Source organism: Lutra lutra, chromosome 13 (genome assembly GCF_902655055.1).
Source record: "Lutra lutra chromosome 13, mLutLut1.2, whole genome shotgun sequence".
In the NCBI taxonomy this organism is placed as follows: Eukaryota; Metazoa; Chordata; class Mammalia; order Carnivora; family Mustelidae; genus Lutra; species Lutra lutra.
The window spans coordinates 22,489,334-22,502,806 of NC_062290.1; the positions used below are offsets into that span (position 1 = coordinate 22,489,334).

At 43.3% G+C, this 13,473-nt stretch overlaps 2 pseudogenes; both read left to right on the plus strand.

The window, feature by feature from the left end:
* The window catches only part of LOC125082941 (spermatogenesis-associated protein 31D1-like), an 894,603-nt pseudogene that overhangs the window by 604,763 nt on the left and 276,367 nt on the right, over window positions 1-13,473 (plus strand).
* Window positions 10,082-12,934, plus strand: LOC125082849 (spermatogenesis-associated protein 31D1-like; annotated as a pseudogene).

Below are 13,473 nucleotides of genomic sequence, written 5' to 3' on the forward strand. Positions count from 1 at the left end.
CAAGGCACTCCTAGGAAAGGATATACAAGGCCCACAAGGGCATTCAGGTGAGGCTCTTCAAGACTACATTCTGCAGGAAGGCTGTGACACTCCTGGGTCCCACCCTGCCACCAGAGGAGGGGATCAGTAGCTTACTTAGCAGCCTGCAACCTATCTCGGCCTTTGAGGAGTTTATGAACTGTATGTTTGTGCTCCTCCCCGAATTCATATGATGAAACCCTAATCCTAATGTGATGGTATTAGGAGATGGGGACTTTGGGAGGTGATTAGGTCATGAGGGTGGGGCCCTCATAAATGAGTTTTGTATCCTTAGAAAAGAGACCCCAGAAACCTCTCACCCACTTTTTCTGCCACATCAGGTTGTAGGGAGAAGTTGCACCTGCCTGTGAACCAGGAGGAAGGTCTCAACAGACACTGAATCAGATGTGCCTTGATCTTGGAATTCCCATCCTCCTGAAGTATGAAAAATATATGTGTGTTGTTTAAACCACCCGATCTATGGCATTTGTTACAGGGTTGCAACTCACTGAGAAGGGATTTGTACACCTATTAGGGTATTGATGTACAGAACACAGTATTTTAGGTAGAGTAAGAAGAACTGGGGTCAATATTTTATGAAAGACTGAAATAAAAGGAGAAAACACTTTATTCTTCAATATGAAAAATACTGGATTGTTTTGTCAAAGGGTGTGTGTGTGTGTGTGTGTGTCTGCACGTGATAGCTTGTCCCCAAACCTTTTATGCAGTTTAACTTCACTAACTTTAGGAATATGAGTGCTACAGAGTTATCCCAAGACAATTTGAAAGTGTAATTATTTACGTTTGTTTCATATTGATTTTAGTTTTGGGATTATTGAATAATGCATTATTGATTTTAATTGAGCCAGCCTCTCTGACTAAAGGTACTAAAGGCTGACTAAAACAAAAACTGAAATGTGCTGTGCAACATATAAAAAACTAAGTGTGAAAGAACATTAAGGTCTCTATATGGGTTCATGTAAGGCAAACATTTTCTTTTAAAGGTATTATTTATTTGACAGGGAGCACACAGGCAGGGGAGCTGCAGGCAGAGGGAGAGGGAGAAGCACGTTCCCTGTGGAGCAGGGAGCCCGATGTGGAGCTTGATCCCAGGATCCTGAGATAATGACCTGAGCTGAGGGCATTTACTTAAATGACTGAGCCACCCAGGTGCCCCAGGGAAACACATTTTATATGAAAGATGTATCTGAGGACCTATGTGATCCTGAGTGTAAATATCAGGGAACAAGCAAAAATTCCAGGTAGTCTTGCAGATGTTCAAGGCATGGAACTAGTAAGACCCAAGTCAAGGTCTCAAATATTAAAGGGGGACGAAGGTAATGAATTATACATGGAACAACAGAAAATTTCCTAAGTTTCATAAATGATGAAAAGGAGTGGGAAAATAGGATGGCAGACCTGAAGGACCTAGAAGAATGGAGGGGTCTTCTGAGCTAGTAGGTGGGGAGGGGCTGTGGACACACTTTGTTCAACTGTCCCCTCCCTCACCCTCAGAAACTCTTTGTGACAGTGCTCTGTGATGTAAGTCTGGGGAGGATATATATTTAGCGTGTGCACAGTATAGGCTGTCTTGTGTTTCAGACAATGGAGTTTAAACATTGGAATATTCTCTCATTTCTGAATAGCAATACTAAACCATGTCTGAGCTTTGGCTCAACATGCTTGGAGACTGATCCCAACTTCACCTTCCTGTGTGGGTTGGGATTGCTCCTTCTGTTCCTGTGTTACCTGGTTGTTATCCCATTTCCAACTTGGAAAACCAAAACCACCCAATAGCTAAGAAATCCTTGGGGGATGGTGCTCAACACAGATTGTTACAGTTTCCATTTCTAGTCCCAAACTTTATTCTTTTTTTTTTTTTTAAAGATTTTGTTTAAGAGAAAGCAAGAGAGCACAAGTGGGGTAGAGGGGCACAGACAGAGCTAAGCAGGGAGTGCAATGTGGCTAGATCCCAAGACCCTGGAATCCTGACTTGAGCCAAGGCAGACACTTCACCACTTGAGCTATCCAGGCACCCTAATCCCAGGTTTTAAAAGGAGTTCGGTAGAGTCAGAGAAACACCTAAAACAGGAAGTCTTAAGAGAACAGACATTCGTTCCTCTAGGAAAAGAGGCCTGGTAGGGGTAAGGGTTAAGGAAGGACTAAGGTTTCTACTTGAAAATCACAGTCTATCTGGGTTTGGTGGTGGGTCTTGGGTAAAATCCCAAACACAGGGAATCTGTAGTCCTGGATTGGGTTATTTTGAGAGTATGGGGTCTGTGTAAAAGAACAAAGTTTCCCAGCACTTGATCATGAGTCACTTTCCCAGGTCAAGCATCACTCAATCAAGCCTTCCTTCATGCTGGTCTGAGAAGGAGAATAGTGCTGAGCCTCTGAGAAGAGAGTGGGGTCTGAGCTATGACCTAGGATACAGGGCCCTGCCCAAGGGAGCACAGATGTGACTGTTGGGCTTCATTTTCTATGTCCTCATTGAAAAAAGAGGACTTCTGACTGAGAATACCAAGTGTGGATCTCCAAGACAAAGTCCTCAGACTTTTTCAAAGTGGCAAATATTGAAAATATTTTATCACCTTAAAAATAAAAAAAGTGGCTACCGGGGAGGAGTCAAGATGGCGGAGAAGTAGCAGGCTGAGACTACTTCAGGTAGCGGGAGATCAGCTAGATAGCTTATCTAAAGATTGCAAACACCTACAAATCCAACAGGAGATCGAAGAGAAGAAGAACAGCAATTCTAGAAACAGAAAATCAACCACTTTCTGAAAGGTAGGACTGGCGGAGAAGTGAATCCAAAGCGATGGGAAGATAGACCGCGGTGGGGAGGGGCCGGCTCCCGGCAAGCGGCGGAGCAACGGAGCACAGAATCAGGACTTTTAAAAGTCTGTTCTGCTGAGGGACATCGCTCCAGAGGCTTAACCGGGATGAAGCCCGGGTGGGGTCAGCGTGGCCTCAGGTCCCACAGGGTCACAGAAGGATCGGGGGTGTCTGAGTGTCGCAGAGCTTGCAGGTATTAGAACAGGGAAGCCAGCTACAGAGACAGAGCCGAGGAGTGAACTCTAAACTCCGGGTTACCTTGAACCGGTCACAGGCTCGGTCAGCTCAGAGCGTGGCCGGAGGCAGGGTGACGGGAGTAATTGGGCGCTGTTCTCTGAGGGTTCACTGAGGAGTGGGGCCCCGGGCTCTCGGCTCCTCCGGGCCCGAGACTGGGAGGCCGCCATCTTCATTCCCGCCCCACGGAAAGTGCTCAGGGAACAAAAGCTCCGGAAAGCAAACCCGAGTGGATTACTTAGCGGCCCCGAGTAAGGGCGGTGCAACTCCGCCTGGGGCAAAGACACTTGAGAATCACTACAACAGGCCCCTCCCCCAGAAGAGCAACAAGAAACGCAGCCAGGACCAAGTTCACCTACCAAGGACTGCAGTTTCAATAACAAGGAGAGCAGCGGAATTCCAGAGGAGGAGAAAGCAAAGCATGGAACTCAGGGCTTTCTCCCCATGATTCTTTAGCCTTGCAGTTAATTTAATTTTTTTTCTTTTTCAATTTTTTTTTCTCTTCTTCTGCCAATTTTTTTTAAACTTTTACCCTTTTCTTTTTTAACATTTTTAAACATATTAATATATATATATATTTTTTCTTTTTTATATTTTTTCTTTATTCATTTTCTTTTTTTTAAATTGTTTTTGTTTTTTGTTTTATCTTTCTGAACCTCTTTCTGAACGTTTCTCCCCCCTCACGATTTGGGATCTCTTCTGATTTGGGTAAAGCATATTATCCTGGGGTTATTGCCACCCTTTTAGTATTTTACTTGCTCCTTCATATACTCTTATCTGGACAAAATGACAAGGCGGAAAAATTCACCACAAAAAAAAGAACAAGAGGCAGTACCAAAGGCTAGGGACCTAATCAATACAAACATTGGTAATATGTCAGATCTAGAGTTCAGAATGACGATTCTCAAGGTTCTAGCTGGGCTCGAAAAAGGCATGGAAGATATTAGAGAAACCCTCTTGGGAGAAATAAAAGCCCTTTCTAGAGAAATAAAAGAACTAAAATTGAACCAAGTTGAAATAAAAAAAGCTATTAATGAGGTGCAATCAAAAATGGAGGCTCTCACTGCTAGGATAAATGAGGCAGAAGAAAGAATTAGCGATATAGAAGACCAAATGACAGAGAATAAAGAAGCTGAGCAAAAGAGGGACAAACAGCTACTGGACCACGAGGGGAGAATTCAAGAGATAAGTGACACCATAAGATGAAACAACATTAGAATAATTGGGATTCCAGAAGAAGAAGAAAGAGAGAGGGGAGCAGAAGGTATATTGGAGAGAATTATTGGAGAGAATTTCCCCAATATGGCAAAGGGAACAAGCATCAAAATCCAGGAGGTTCAGAGAACCCCCCTCAAAATCAGTAAGAATAGGTCCACACCCCGTCACCTAATAGTAAAATTGACAAGTCTTAGTGACAAAGAAAAGATCCTGAAAGCAGCCCGGGAAAAGAAGTCTGTAACGTACAATGGTAAAAATATTAGATTGGCAGCAGACTTATCCACAGAGACCTGGCAGGCCAGAAAGAGCTGGCATGATATATTCAGAGTACTAAATGAGAAAAACATGCAGCCAAGAATACTATATCCAGCTAGGCTATCATTGAAAATAGAAGGAGAGATTAAAAACTTCCAGGACAAACAAAAACTGAAAGAATTTGCAAACACCAAACCAGCTCTAGAGGAAATATTGAAAGGGGTCCTCTAAGCAAAGAGAGACCCTAAAAGTAGTAGATCAGAAAGGAACAGAAACAATATACAATAACAGTCACCTTACAGGCAATACAATGGCACTAAATTCATATCTCTCAATAGTTAACCTGAATGTTAATGGGCTAAATGCCCCAATCAAAAGACACAGGGAATCAGAATAGATAAAAAAACAAAACCCATCTATATGTTGCCTACAAGAAACTCATTTAAAACCTGAAGACACCTCCAGATTTAAAGTGAGGGGGTGGAAAAGAATTTACCATGCTAATGGATATCAGAAGAAAGCAGGAGTGGCAATCCTTAGACCAGTTAGATTTTAAGTTAAAGACTATAATAAGAGATGAGGAAGGACACTATATCATACTCAAAGGATCTGTCCAACAAGAAGATCTAACAATTTTAAATATCTATGCCCCTAACGTGGGAGCAGCCAATTATATAAACCAATTAATAACAAAATCAAAGAAACACATCGACAATAATACAGTAATAGTAGGGGATCTTAACACTCCCCTCACTGAAATGGACAGTACATCCAAGCAAAAGATCAACAAAGAAATAAAGGTCTTAAATAACACATTGGACCAGATGGACATCACAGATATATTCAGAACATTTCATCCCAAAGCAACAGAATACACATTCTTCTCTAGTCCACATGGAACATTCTCCGGAATAGATCACATCCTGGGTCCTAAATCAGGTCTCAACTGGTATCAAAAGATTGGGATCATTCCCTGCATATTTTCAGACCACAATGCTCTGAAGCTAGAACTCAATCACAAGAGGAAATTTGGAAAGAACCCAAATACATGGAGACTAAACAGCATCCTTCTAAAGAATGAATGGATCAACCAGGAAATTAAAGAAGAATTGAAAAAATTCATGGAAACAAATGATAATGAAAACACAACAGTTCAAAATCTGTGGCACACAACAAAGGCAGTCCTGAGAGGAAAACATATAGCAGTACAAGCCTTTCTCAAGAAACAAGAAAGGTCTCAGGTACACAACCTAACCCTACACCTAAAGGAGTTAGAGAAAGAACAAGAAAGAAACCCTAAACCCAGCAGGAGAAGAGAAATCATAAAGATCAGAGCAGAAATCAATGAAATAGAAACCAAAAAAACAATAGAACAAATCAACGAAACTAGGAGCTGGTTCTTTGAAAGAATTAATAAGATTGATAAACCCCTGGCCAGACTTATCAAAAAGAAAAGAGAAAGGACCCAAATAAATAAAATCATGAATGAAAGAGGAGAGATCACAACGAACACCAAAGATATACAGACGATTATAAGAACATACCATGAGCAACTCTACGCCAACAAATTTGACAATCTGGAAGAAATGGATGCATTCCTAAAGACATATAAACAACCACAACTGAACCAGGAAGAAATAGAAAGCCTGAACAGACCCATAACCAGTAAGGAGATTGAAACAGTCATCAAAAATCTCCAAACAAACAAAAGCCCAGGGCCAGACGGCTTCCCGGGGAAATTCTACCAGACATTTATAGAAGAACTAATTCCTATTCTCCTGAAATTGTTCCAAAAAATAGAAATGGAAGGAAAACTTCCACACTCATTTTATGAGGCCAGCATCACCTTGATCCCAAAACCAGACAAGGATCCCATCAAAAAAGAGAACTACAGAACAATATCCTTGATGAACACGGATGCAAAAATTCTCGCCAAAATACTAGCCAATAGGATTCAACAGTACATTAAAAGGATTATTCACCACGACCAAGTGGGATTTATTCCAGGGCTGCAAGGTTGGTTCAACATCTGCAAATCAATCAATGTGATACAACACATTAATAAAAGAAAGAACAAGAACCATATGATACTCTCAATAGATGCTGAGAAAGCATTTGATAAAGTACAGCGTCCCTTCCTGATCAAAACTCTTCAAAGTGTAGGGATAGAGGGCACATACCTCCATATTATCAAAGCCATCTATGAAAAACCCACCGCAAATATCATTCTCAATGGAGAAAAACTGAAAGCTTTTCCGCTAAGGTCAGGAACACGGCAGGGATGTCCGTTATCATCACTGCTATTCAACATAGTACTAGAAGTCCTAGCCTCAGCAATCAGACAACAAAAGGAAATTAAAGGCATCCAAATCGGCAAAGAAGAAGTCAAACTATCACTCTTCGCAGATGATATGATACTCTATGTGGAAAACCCAAAAGACTCCACTCCAAAACTGCTAGAACTTGTACAGGAATTCAGTAAAGTGTCAGGATATAAAATCAATGCACAGAAATCAGTTGCATTTCTCTACACCAACAACAAGACAGAAGAAAGAGAAATTAAGGAGTCAATCCCTTTTACAATTGCACCCAAAACTATAAGATACCTAGGAATAAACCTAACCAAAGAGACTAAGAATCTATACACAGAAAACTATAAAGTACTTATGAAAGAAATTGAGGAAGACACAAAGAAATGGAAAAATGTTCCATGCTCCTGGATTGGAAAAACAAATATTGTGAAAATGTCTATGCTACCTAAAGCAATCTACACATTTAATGCAATTCCTATCAAAGTACCATCCATTTTTTTCAAAGAAATGGAACAAATAATCCTAAAATTTATATGGAACCAGAAAAGACCTCGAATAGCCAAAGGAATATTGAAAAAGAAAGCCAAAGTTGGTGGCATCACAATTCTGGACTTCAAGCTCTATTACAAAGCTGTCATCATCAAGACAGCATGGTACTGGCACAAAAACAGACACATAGATCAATGGAACAGAATAGAGAGCCCAGAAATGGACCCTCAACTCTATGGTCAACTCATCTTCGACAAAGCAGGAAAGAATGTCCAATGGAAAAAAGACAGCCTCTTCAATAAATGGTGTTTGGAAAATTGGACAGCCACATGCAGAAACATGAAATTGGATCATTTCCTTATACCACACACGAAAATGGACTCAAAATGGATGAAGGATCTCAATGTTAGAAACGAATCCATCAAAATCCTTGAGGAGAACACAGGCAGCAACCTCTTTGACCTCAGCCACAACAACATCTTCCTAGGAACATCGCCAAAGACAAGGGAAGCAAGGGCAAAAATGAACTATTGGGATTTTATCAAGATCAAAAGCTTTTGCACAGTAAAGGAAACAGTTAACAAACCAAAGGACAACTGACAGAATGGAAAAGATATTTGCAAATGACATATCAGATAAAGGGCTAGTGTCCAAAATCTATAAAGAACTAAGCAAACTCAACACCCAAAGAACAAATAATCCAATGAAGAAATGGGCAGAAGACATGAACAGACATTTCTGCCAAGAAGACATCCAGATGGCCAACAGACACATGAAAAAGTGCTCCATATCACTCGGCATCAGGGAAATACAAATCAAAACCACAATGAGATATCACCTCACACCATTCAGAATGGCTAAAATTAACAAGTCAGGAAATGACAGATGCTGGCGAGGATGCGGAGAAAGGGGAACCCTCCTACACTGTTGGTGGGAATGCAAGCTGGTGCAACCACTCTGGAAAACAGCATGGAGGTTTCTCAAAATGTTGAAAATAGAACTACCCTATGACCCGGCAATTGCACTGCTGAGTATTTACCCTAAAGATACAAACGTAGTGATCCAAAGGGGCTCGTGCACCCGAATGTTTATAGCAGCAATGTCTACAATAGCCAAAATATGGAAAGAACCTAGATGTCCATCAACAGACAAATGGATAAAGAAGATGTGGTATATATACACAATGGAATACTATGCAGCCATCAAAAGAAATCTTGCCATTTGCAACAACGTGGATGGAACTAGAGGGTATCATGCTTAGCGAAATAAGTCCATTGGAGAAAGACAACTATCGTATGATCTCCCTGATATGAGGGAGAGGAGATGCAACATGGGGGGTTAAGGGGGTAGGAGAAGAGTAAATGAAACAAGATGGGATTGGGAGGGAGACAAACCATAAGTGACTCTTAATCTCACAAAACAAACTGAGGGTTGATGAGGGGAGGGGGGTGCAAGGGGGGGTGGGATTATGGACATTGGGGAGGATATGTGCTCTGGTGAGTGCTATGAAGGGTGTAAACCGGGTGATTCACAGACCTGTACCCCTGGGTATAAAAATATATGTATATAAAAAATAAAATTTAAAATAAAAAAAATAAATAAAAATTAAAAAAATTAAAAAAGCAAGGAACATAAAGTTCTGTTAATTAAAGTCCTAGTCTTCTTGGATAAAGAATGTCTCCATTTCTGAGAGAAGAATAAGACATAGGTTCCAGCCTCCTTCATTCTTTTTATTTTTGTTGTAGCATCAGGGCAGAGCCAAGAGGAGAAGGAAAGGTGACTCTGAAAGGTAAGGTTCTGCCTATTCCACCTGAGCTCTCCAAGGCTGATCCTTGCTGTCCTCTCTATGAGGGCCCATTCCATGATCTCTGAGGATGCGAGCCACTAGGTACATTGCCTCTCAGAAAACAGAGGCCTCAGAGGAGAGACTCATGGAAATGCAACCAGAGTGCAAAACACTTCTCAGATTCCCTGCTCTGACCATTACTGAGCATTAAGCAGTGATAGATCTGGACAATGAGTGCTGCCCAACAGGTGGCCGTGTGAGATTTCAAGAGTCAGAACTTCTGTCTCCTGACTTTGTGAAAACTCTGTGACATCATGGATACTCAGGAGTCTTTCCTGAGGTAACCACTGACCTCTCTGCTTCACAGAGATAGTCTGATCATCACAGGGACAATTTACATGAAAGTACTTTATACATGAAGCAAGATTACTAACCAGGTTCACATCATTGGCCATTTGTCTTCACCTATTCATTATTAGGGCTTTCAGAGTCCAACAGCCCAAGGCTGTCCCATAAGATGTCTTTTGTATTATTACCTATGTTTCTACTTTCACTACATAACCCATTCTCCTGGATTCCCAGATAACAGATGCCACCGAAGAGAAGTGGAGGAGACCCGGAAGCTGATCTCTGTTTTAAGAAGGTGACCAGTCTTTCCCCTTCTATCCTGTTGCCTCTTAAAGCACGTTTTATGCAATTGCAGGATTCACTGCAGTCTGTCATGCCATGGGAAGGGTTTGCCATAGGAACAGATATCGGGGTGAAGGGTGCTGAGTACACTGTCAAGTCATAGAGGTGGGGCACTGTGAAGGGATAGCAGGCTTCAGCTGGCCCCTCCCTTGTCACTCCTGCATGTCCTCCTCCCCTTGTTCTGGTCCTGCTGCAGCTTTTACCTCCTGTCTCCTGCAGCCCCATTGGCTGGCATCAAGATACCACCCACTTTCGTCAACTGTTATGTCCAGACCCCTCCTGTGAGGTGTGTAATAGCACAACTGCTGAGATCAATCAGGTGCTGTTCCTGCAGGCCCTGGAAGATTCTACTCCCTTGGCTTCCACAGCTCCTGTGACTTCTTCATCATTCACTCTCTCCCCTGACTTCTCAGCAGTCCCTCCAGGAAAGCTAATATCAACTTCTATACCTAAGCCTTCCCCACCATATGCCTCCATCTTCTCACCTAACCCAGAGATCCCTGTGGCTGATTTCTTTCCACCCTCACCACCGGGTAATTCTTTGCCACCAGAGCCCTTTCCTCCCTTGGATTCCAAATTCCCAATGGACCATTTCCCACCCCAGCCACCTGCCTTTCCTCCTGTCCAACCACATCATGTCCATTCAGTGGACTGTAGTGTCCAAACAGAGACAGTGTCTCTAAATACCATCTTCTCTCTGGACCCTACACTTTCCCAAGATTCAGCCCCTTACCGGAGTTGTCTCAGAGGGTGAATCCCACTGAGACCTTTGCTCTTCATCACACACCACCAACCGGTCTGCTTCACCACTGCCAGACTGCAATTTAACTGGACTCAATCTAAACCGATTTCCATCTCAAGGAAGCCTATTCCAGAGAGCTCACCCCCAGAGAGCTCTGGTGGGTTGTCTACTTATGTCCCAACAATCATAGGCATTGACCCCTCCAGCTTATCAATTTTAGACCTCCCTCGGTGGCAAACTCATGCCAAAGACTTCTTCCCTTCAACCCTGGCTCCACATGATTTCCATCAAGAGTCTCTGGCCCTCCATTCTTCAGAGGCTTCTCCCAGGGGAGACCCTGCAGCCAAACTTGTAGAGCCTGGTAACCTCTCACTTCTCAGCCCTGATGCCCTGGCACTTCTAGAGAAACAAGTCCAAAAGAGGTGGGACTTCCTCAGGTGGGAGGAAACAAAGGGTTCTTTTCCAAAACAAACAATTGTTGATATGTATGATTTGGCATCCTCCCTTCCTTTCTGGAGCAGCAAAGACCATTCAAAGGAGTTTTATATGCATCAGCAGCTCCCATATCCTGCAACCTTGGAGGAGGGCCATTTACAGCAAACCCCTGTCCAGTTCTTCTGGGGCCTCCAAACTCCACATAGTGAGTCCCTCTTCCCTGCTGCCGATGCCTCAGATAAAATCTCAGGTGCCTCCCCAGAGCAGGAATCCCCAGTAGTTCCCCATCTACTTCCTCCATCCTTGCCTGAGAACCCGCCTCAACTCCTGCCTCAAACCCAGTCCCAACCCCTCCCCCATGTCCAGCCCCAGGCCCACCTTCAATCCCCACTCCCAGTCCTGCCATTTGGTCCTCTACCCGACATCAAGATCTGTGGAGTGTGTTTTCACAGACCTCAAAATGATTCAGAGAGTCTCACGTCAAAAGAAATGGAACATCCTGGAATGGAACGTGCTGCAGAAGATACAGGAACGTGTTTGGGATTTACCCACTGTAGTCCAAAGATCCCAGGAGGACTGCTGTCCTTCAGCTCCTAACCCTTCTATCAGCCACAAGGTCACCAAGGTCCAAGTTGTAATCTCTGTCCCTCCTAGACAGTTTCCTCTGAATGAAGAGCCTCAGAGAAAACTAGAGAGTCACCTTTGAAAGAGGCTCATCCAACACCAGTGGGGCTTGCCCTGCAGGATCTATGAGTCTGTCTCACTAACGAGACATCCAAGTACTCTTCCACAGCTACCTGAGTAGCAGTGCTTTCGTGGACACTCATGGATCTCTAAGAGTCAGAGCAAATTGAATGACACTGAAAGTGTCAATGACGAGGACTCAGAAATGCTTCAGCTAGAGGACGGTGACCTGAAGAAGGATCAGGGACACAACCCAGAGAATGGCCCAAAAGATGATCTGTTGAGTGACCTAGAGAGCTCTTCAGATCACGACATGGGGTATGATTCTGAGAAAGAACTTAGGAGCCCATCAGAGAAAAACTCCATGGTGTCTGTGGAGACTACAGTTCAGAGACAACTTGAAAATGTCCTGAAAATACATTTGTGCAAAAAGTCTGAGGAAATCAGTGAGGGTCAGCTCCCTGGGACTGTGCTTAATTCATGCCATACAATGAAGCAGACATCACCTCCTTCTGAGAAATCCCAGACTGAATTAAAACAAAGAAGTTTGCCACCATCAGAGGTTGAGGACTACTCCCTGAATACCTGCCAGGAGCTTCCCTTTGTTGAATCTTATGTACAATAGATGCTGGAAGCCCATATTAAAAGGTTTCATTGGAGGATGCTATGGGGCCTTCCCTCCAGGGTCCTTGAATCCACAGAGATCTTTAAATCGATAAAAGCCACATCCCCTTGTAGCCCTTCCTGCTCAATCAACCCAATTCCTGTGGCAAATTCTAAAACTGGGGGCTTCAACTCCCTTAGAGGAAGCTTGAAATCTTGCCATGGAGACAAAGCAGGAACAGCAAATTCAGCCCCCATTCAGGATTGTCCTCGTCCTGCCATCTCAACTCTGGGCAAGGAAGAGCAGAGAATTCCGAGGCAATCAACCTTTAGTATCAACCATCAGCTTGTAGAGGATGTTCCAAAAACTAAGGATGGCAGATAGACTCTTTAAACCTGTCAAACATGTCACCATAGCCAACAGATGGCCCACAAATCCACCTGCAAGGCAAGCTGGGGCCAGACATGAGCCAAAGGATAAGAGTGCAAATTCCAATGAATGCAGAGGAGGAGGGCAACAAGGCATAATGATGAAGAATCCAGAACCTGTTGGGCCCACAGAGTCCAGGGAGATATTCAGGACCAAGGAATTTCATACACCTCAATCACAACCTAGCATCTTGACAACCAACAAGACAGTTAGCTCCCCAATGATAAAGGGGAATGAGCATCAAGTCAAAAAGGGGAATGAGCATCAAGTCAAAAATCACCATCCCACCAAACATACCAGTACCACAAGATCCTAAAAAATTGAATCTCAAAGAACAACTCTTAGATGAGTTAAAGCTTATGCTGAAGAACAGGAAGCATAGCCAGACCGAAGCCCAATGCACCAGTCTGCCCCCTGCCTCAGATTGTTTGACTTATAAGGCCTCACTGACTCCTGCCCAGGGTGTCTCCTGCGGGGACATGAGAGCTTCCCAGGTGCTACATGTCCATCCAGAGGACAGAGGAATTGCTATGGAACAACAGCAGCCCTGGGTCCCTAAGCATGTCTTAAGGAAATGCCAGAATAAGATTCCCCCACCTGCTGCAAAGACCATGAGGCCTCTGGGCTCCATGACACAAGATCATGGTGGAGGGGATGAAGGACTAGAGATATCCCAACTGAGAATGAACAGTTTCCCTACTGAAGATGTGGCATTGAAGAAGAGGTTCCCTACTTAGGGCGCGGT